The sequence below is a fragment of the Grammomys surdaster genome, unplaced genomic scaffold (assembly GCF_004785775.1).
Source record: "Grammomys surdaster isolate TR1022 unplaced genomic scaffold, NIH_TR_1.0 259, whole genome shotgun sequence".
Taxonomy (NCBI): domain Eukaryota; kingdom Metazoa; phylum Chordata; class Mammalia; order Rodentia; family Muridae; genus Grammomys; species Grammomys surdaster.
Window position 1 is genome coordinate 1,989,530 of NW_021604700.1, and position 8,223 is coordinate 1,997,752.

The following is an 8,223-nucleotide window of genomic DNA, read 5'->3' on the forward strand; positions in this document are numbered from 1 at the left end:
GCCTGTTAGTATGTTCCTACTGATTCCCTTCTATATCAACCTCCTTGGCGCTTTCAATATTCTGAACTTGAAAATATAAGTAACTATATATAGTCATCATTACACACACACACACACCCCAAAATCAGTTAGCCTACAAGAAACCACTTAATTCCTGCATTTAAGTTTTGAGCTAAAAAAGTAACAAGTAAAAAAAAAGAAGTTCCCTAACTTCAAAATGTTGCATTGGACAATGTTCTCATGAAAGGCTAATCAGGAATAACAGATAATAAATGGGAAGGCACTTGGACTGCACTGAAATTGGGCAAGATGGCTTATAGCTTCCAGTAATGTTATTATGGTATTCCTTTTCTGCGGCTTAAAATTTTCTTACTTATTATATATTCAGGGTTTTCTATAGAAACAACTAATTGAATATATATTAAACATGTGAAACATATATGTATATACGTACATATGTATGTATATAAAGAGGGGATTTATTAGAGTGACTTACAGGCTGTGGTAAGGCGAAGAACCTAGTAGTTTTTAGTCCTCGAGGCTGGATGTGTCAGCTGGTCTTCAGTCTACGTTGGAAGCCAAAGAAGTAGGTTTTAATCAGCAAAGTAATGTCTCAGCAGTGGGAGAAAAGAACTTGCTGGCAAAAGCGGTCTACTCCCCCCCTTCCTTTTATGTAGGCTCCCACAAGAGGCGTGGCAGAGTCAGGGTGGGACTTCTGGCCTCAAATGATCCAATCAAGAAAACATTCACAAGTGTGCTGAGTTGTTTAGGGTTTGTTAATTCCAGATGTGACCAAGTTGAAAACCAAGATTGGCACTCACATTTGCTGTCCACTCTAGCAATTTAAAAAGCCCTTCAAGGTTAAACTTCCGAGATGTGAATAAAAGCCAAAATAATCCAGAGTGTTCTAGTCCTCCACGCTCTAGAGACAGGTAGTCAGGAGTAGAAACCCTGTCCTTCCATCAAAGCAGAATGTTTATAGTTTAGAACTTTTTGCTCTAGTTAAAATGATTTTAGAAATCGTGATGTGTGACTAGATTCAGCAAGTCAATATTAAGGAAGGTGATCATTTATAGGAAGCACAGAAACTTATGGGTGAATTTAATATCCTATTTAAAGAGTCACAGTAGAATCATCTTAAAATTAGAAACCTTATGGGATATTTAGATTAAAAGTTATTTAAAAAGTTAGACCTTAAGCTAAAAACCCTTTAGTACAAAGATACTTCTGACAAATCAGTGTGACGTCTTTCATCTATTTTGTCTCTTCACTGACATGAAACCAGTGTGTGGTGGCATACACCTCTAATCCTAGCACTCAGGAGGCATAGACAGGTGGATCTGTGAGTTCGAGGACAGCCTAGTCTACAGAGTGAGTTCCAGAACAACCAGGGCTACACAGAGAAACCCTGTCTTGAAGAAAACCAAAAAACTTGGAATGAAACTTCCTAGACTGGATTAAACAGGAAAGTTATGTTCTGGCATCTAGTAACAAACATGTCTAAAACCTTTAGATTCAAGGAAACAAAGGTTTATCACCTGCTCATCCTTAGTGATTAATAAGGATCAGAATCACTGGTCCAGTCTCTGTAGGAACCAGATTGACAGAGACCTCAGTCTCTTAGCTGTATCACCTTGTGTTAGTCAGGGACCTCTAGAGTAACAGAACTTACAGAATGGATCTCTCTCTCTCTAGAGAGAGAAGTGGAATTTATTAAACTGACTTACTGCTGTAGTCCAGCTAACCCAACAATGGCTGCCTATGAATGGAATGTCCAAGAATCCAGTAGTTCAGTCCAGGAGATGGGATATCTTAGCTAGTCTTTTGTATATGCAGGAATCCCGAAGAAGTGGGCTCTAATGCCAGTGAATGAGTGGTTTTGCTAGACGAAAGAGTAAGCAGGCAAAGAGCAAGAACTTCCTTCTTCCGTTTGCTTACACAGGCAAACAGCAGAAGGTGTGATACAGATTAGAGGGGGATCTTCCCAGGTCAAAGGTCCAGATTAGAAGTGGATCATCCCGCTTCAAATTAAGCAAAAGTCCCTCCATTTTTGGTTTTTGTTAGTTCCAGATGTAGTCAAGTGGACAACTAAGAGTAGCCATCGACACACCTGAATCACAGTAATTCATTCTCTGTAGCAGAGAAAGAAATAATTGGGAGAAATAATTTCAAAACCTTACTTTGGAAGAGACAGGATCACTGATCAAATTCCACTGGCCAGAACAAGTTACCCAAGTCAATACATCTACAAAGAGAGTGCAAGGAAGAACTCAGGAAGTTCAAGGAGAGTTCAGGAAGAAGGGGAGAGTTATGAGTGAACAGTTGTAATGTGAGTGATGGGGAGGCCAGCAGTTGGCCCATGGATGCTATGAAAAACTCCTAGAAAGTTTATAACTGTCACCACACAAACCATATGAACACAAATCTCAGTTAAGCAAGAATAGTTTATTGAACCCACACCCCAAGACTGAATGTTCAGGGCCACAAAAGGGCCTCAGCAGCCTAAATGTGATACCAGTCTGTCTTTAGGGCAGGCTTTTTATGTGAAAAAACAGGTTCAAAAGTTTAAAGGCAAGCAGTAAGGTGGCACATTTTTGGCTGTCTAGACAAAGTATTATCAGCTATCCTTTGAACTGATTGGTCCTATTCAAGGGGAGGCACAGGTCGTGAACCAGGGAGTCCCAATACTTGATATAACAGAGTACAAGAGATTCAACCATAATTTTGGCTTATTAATAGCATTCTTCCCTGTCAGCTATGGATTATTTCTTCTGGGAAGTGGAGTCTGAGAACCTGAACTTAATTTCACCTTCTGAGCAAAATGGAGGCTGAATACAAAATGGCTACAGTTATGTTAAAAGGAACAGGCCTCAACAATAACTCTAGTTCTTGGGTGGTTTCCTGAAAGTTATTCCTTCAAAAATAAACTGTACATGTTTCCTGTCATCTAGTGTAGACTTTCCAATCTCTTCTCCATTCTTTTTGTTTTCTGGTTTTGGGGAATCCGTGAGTTTGCAGACTTGGCTGCTCAGTTTGTTTTTTGATTGCTGTTGAAGTTTGTTTTGTTTCTTTTTGTTTTGTTTGAGACAAGCTGTCTGGACCTCATCAAACTCACAGACAATTCTGTGTTTGTCACCTAAGTACTTGGCTTACAGTTAGAACCACTACAGTCAGTAGGTGCAGTCATTAAGAAGCTCAGGGTGGCCTCAAACTCACAATTCTTTCTGCCTTAGCTTCCCAAATGTTGAGATTATGAACATGATTTATTTTTAGACTTATTTATGTGTATGAGTGTTCCACCTGAGTGTATATAGGACACTAGTACCACCTGATGCCTGTGGAAATCAGAAGAGGGCATCAGGTCATTTGCAACCAGAGTGAACCACCATATAAATGCTGGCAACCAAACCCTTGTTAACTGAACTTAGAGGTCCTGAGTTCAATTCCCGGCAACCACATGGTGGCTCACAACCATCTGTAATGGGATCTGATGCCCTCTTCTGGGGTGTCTGAAGACAGCTACAGTGTACTCATATACATAAAGTAAATAAAATTAAAAAAAAAAAAGAGGGAGTCAATCCTTTAATCAGCTACATGCTAGATAGTGCCATGAAGCTTTGGGATTATGTAAGTCTTACGAGAATGGTTAAAGAGACGAGGTTACAGTATTCCACAGTTAGAAATATTTAGCCGGGTGGTGGTGACGCACGCCTTTAATCCCAGCACTTGGGAGGCAGAGGCAGGTGGATTTCTGAGTTTGAGGCCAGCCTGGTCTATAGAGTGAGTTCCAGGACAGCCAGTGCTGCACAGAGAAACCCTGTCTCGAAAACAAAACAAAACAAAAAAGAAATATTTAATGTGGACTTACTGATATAACCTAGAAAATCGGGGAGCATCTGTGTATTAATAAATATACAATTCACAGTCAGTGTATCCTTTATGATTTGTCATTTGGAAGCATCATTCTTTTTGACAATGTTTTTCATTTCATGTAAAGAGTGTCATCTTGCAGCTAGACATGGTATGATGGCTATTCCCAGTGGTCAGTCTGACTATTATGATCCAGATCTTGAGGCTAGAAGACACAAGCTTTTTGACTGGATCTTGACATGAGATGACACACAGTTTTGATCAGGATTTTGAGGCCTAGTGGCCAAGTAAAGTTTAGGCCCAGGCAAGATGGTATACACCTTGAATTCCAGGAGTCAGAGGCAAGCAGAACTCTGAGTTCAAGGCCAGCCTGCAACAAAACAAGTTCCAAGTGAAGGACAGCGTAGGTCCAGGCAAGGTAGTATATACCTTTAATCTGGGCCTACATAAGGACAGTAGAAGTCTCTGTCACCTGCTTGCACTTACTTGCCAGCACATCCATTGGAACCTACTTCTTCAGGGTCCCAGCTTATACAGAAGGCCAGCTAAAACAGCAGCCTCAGGGACTGAGCAACTACTAGATTCTTGGACTTCCTATTGACAGCTTCCCATTGTTGAATTGGTTGGACTGCAGACTGTAAGTCATTCCAATAATTTCCTTTAATATATAGAGACATTCCATAAGTCCCATGACTCTAGGGAGCCCTGACTAATAACATGTGGTGATGCCCATTTTTCACCCCAGCATTCTGGACGCTGAGAAGTTTGCAAACTGTTTGTATAGCAATACCCTGTTTCCAAAACAAAGCAAACAAATTAAAAACTAATATCAGGACTAGGAGTGTAACTCAGTTTCTAGAGCACTGGCCTAGCATGCACAGAGAGTTGATTTGGATCCCTAGCACTGCATAAATCCCTGTTTGGTGGTTCATGCTTGTTCTGTGCAATCTATCGCTAAGTGGAAGCAGGTGGAAGAGAGGTTCCAGACTGCGATCAGCTACATAGGGAGTTTGAGGCCAGCCTGAGACTTATGAAATCCTATCTCATAATAAAATCCAGAGATAACATTTTTTTAACATTATCCAGTAGCTTTATATATTTGGTAATGCTCAAATAACAAGAAGCCCATACAATTAGAGGTGTTACCCCATACCTAACCTAGATGTTACAACTACCTTAGACTACACATGTACATCTACCGATATTTTCCCCTCTCCCTTCAATCCATCCTCTTCCTTCTCCTCTTCCTCTCTTCACTCCACCTACCTCTCATCCTGCCCAATTGCTGAGCTTTATACAAAGGTAGTGGGATGGTATCCCGCTACACCACCAGACTGATTTCCAAAGTGGTTTTACCAGCTTGCAGTCCCACCAGCAATGGAGGAGTGTTCCTCTTTCTCCACATCCCTGCCAACATCTTCTCTCACCTGCATTTTTGATCTTAGCCATTCTGACTGGTATAAAGTGGAATCTTGGGGTTGTTTCATTTGCATTTCCCTAATGACTAAGAATGTTGAACATTCCTTTAGGGGTTTCTTTGCCATTCAAGATTCCTCAGTTGAGAATCTTTGTTTAGCTCTGTACCCTAATTTTTAAAATAGGGTTATTTGGTTTTCTATACCTATTATTCTTAGGTTCGGTCTTTTCATTGTGTCCTGGGTTTCTTGAATGTTTTGAGTTAGGAGCTTTTTGCTTTTTGGTATTTTCTTTTTTTTTTTTTTTATTTATGGTGGAAAAAAAAAGTGTCTATTTAGAATTAGTCATCTGGACTCAGTTTAGATGATCCCAGTCTTGTTGGCATCATCCAGAGCATCATAATCAGGAGCCAGGCGGACACATGCCTTCTTCTCTCCATCAGGCCTTATCAAGGTATTGACTTTGGCCACATCAATGTCATAGAGTTTCTTCACAGCCTGTTTGATCTGGTGCTTGTTGGCCTTGACATCCACAATGAACACAAGTGTGTTGTTGTCCTCTATTTTCTTCATGGCTGACTCAGTGGTCAGTGGGAATTTGATGATAGCATAGTGGTCAAGCTTGTTTCTCCTTGGTGCACTTTTGATATTTTGGCTGCCTCCGGAGCCGCAGTGTCTTGGGCCGCTGGAAGGTGGGTGACGTTCGGATCTTCTTCTTTTTGTGGCTGTGGACACCTTTCAGCACTGCCTTCTTAGCTTTCAAGGCCTTCGCTTTGGCTTCGGCTTTGGGAGGGGCAGGAGCTTCCTTCTTCGCTTTCGGCGCCATCTTGGCGAAAAGGCTTTTTGGTATTTTCTTTGACTGTTGCGTAGATGTCTTCTACAGCTGAGATTCTCTCTTCTATCATCTGTGACTCCTGTTCTCTTTCCTAGGTTTTACTTCTCCAGGGCTATCTCCCTTTGTGTTTTCTTCAGTGTATCTATTTCCATTTTTAGATCCTGGACGGTTTTGTTCAATTCCTTCACCTGTTTGGTTGTGTTCTCCTGTATTGCTTTAAGGGATTTACGTGTTTCCTCTTTAAGGGCTTCTATTTCTTTACTTGTGTTTTCCAGTGTTTCTTTAAGGGAGTTATTTATGTCCTTCTTAAAGTCCTCTATCATCTTCATGAAATGAAAATTTAGACTTGAATCGTGATTTATAGGTGTGTTGGAGGATCCAGGACTTGCTGTGGTGGGAGAACTGGGTTTTGATGTTGCCAAAACAAATTGGTTTCCTTTGCTTATGTTCTTGCACTTGCCTCTTGCCCTTGCCATCTGATTATCTCTGGGGTTATCTGGCCTCCTTCTGACTGGAGGCTGTCCTTCCTATGAGTCTGTGATTCTGTGATCCTGGATGTGTCAGAACTCCTGGCGGTTGAGCTGCAACTGAAGTGTGGACCGTGTGGGTTTGGATCCAAAGCAGAGGCTCTGCTCCTGGCACAGTTGGAAATGGAAGGCGCACTGGTCTCTGGCAGGGCCTGCATCCTTTGATAGAGTCTCCTTGGCCTTTACCATCCAGGGCTCTTAGTTTTGATTTTCAGTTTTACAGATTTGGCTGAGCATACAGATACCTGGTAGGGGACAGGACCAGCTACTGAATGTCCTAGGAGGCCGGCACAGCAACTGCAGCTTAAAGAAGTTTTCAGGTTCCACAAATACTAGGCACTAGTCTCCCACCATGACTTCCTGACCACGAGGCAGTCTACATGCACGGAGAAAGCTGGAATGGCGAAACTTCCTCGAGATAACATATTTTTAATAAATATTTTAAAAATGCCATCACTATTTTAAGTAGAAGAGCATCACATTAGCACTAGATGTAAGTATAATAGGTGGATGACTAGATGAACTCTGGATAAAAATGTTATTTCCCCTGGAGACTTTAGAAGTAATACCAACCTAATCACATTATAAACTGGGTAGTACTGATAAGTAACAACAACAACCAAAAAAACCCACACCTCTTTAGTGGCTTTATCCTATGGTTATATTACAGAGTAAGATTAACTTACCTCAGCCAAGCTTTCCTGAGCATCTAATATATGCCAGTGTTGTCAAATGGTTTGAGAACACACTATACAGCTCTTGAAGAAATAAGTCTTGTATTCCTAGAGACCAACACAGTGATGGTACTCAGTAGCTGCTTGAGAAATACGTGTTAAGATAAAGACAGCTGGGGATTCCTTGATCTCACTGTGAACTCGAGGCAGAGTAGCCCACATGTGCTTGATTTGCCTTGACTTTGTTACTTAACAGCAAAAATTTCCCTAAGGTTGCCTGTTATATATCCACCACACGGAGGTCTCTTCACGTATGCTCCAAGCAGCTTATTGTTACCAGCTGTGTGTCACTTCTCATAAAACACTGGAAGCGTCAAAGGCTCTCCCTTTTTCTTTATAAAAACAAAACAACAACAAAAACCCAGGCTTTATTCTGTAGCCTAGGCTTGCCTGGAACTCACTCTGTAGCTGAGGCTGGCCTCAAAATTGCAGTGATTCTCCTCCCTCAGGCTCCCTAAGAGCTGGAATTTCTGACATGAGCCCCGCCGCACAGCTTATTCCTCTTCTGTAGATTACAGATATGATGCCTGCGGTGCAGTGACTGTCCCAGACAGAAGGTTTGGAAATGGGACAGCTGAGGCTCAATCCTGGGTCATTTAACTCCAAGTGTAAGACGTTCTTTGTATTAAAGAGAAATGATAGAATGAATGAATGAATGAATATATATATATATTCATTCATATATATATATATATATATACATATATATCATACACACACACACCACACACACTCCTAATATATGTGGGATCTATTTATTAGACTGGCTTATAGGATGTGGTCTGAGTAGTCCAACAATGGCCATCTTACGATGTAAAGGCCCAAGATCTGGTAGTTGTTGA

At 41.2% G+C, this 8,223-nt stretch overlaps 1 pseudogene; it reads right to left on the reverse strand.

Annotated features, from left to right (window-relative positions):
- Positions 1-5,645: 5,645 nt before the first annotated feature.
- On the reverse strand, positions 5,646-6,111 carry LOC114627820 (annotated as a pseudogene).
- Between the last annotated feature and the right edge of the window lie 2,112 nt (positions 6,112-8,223).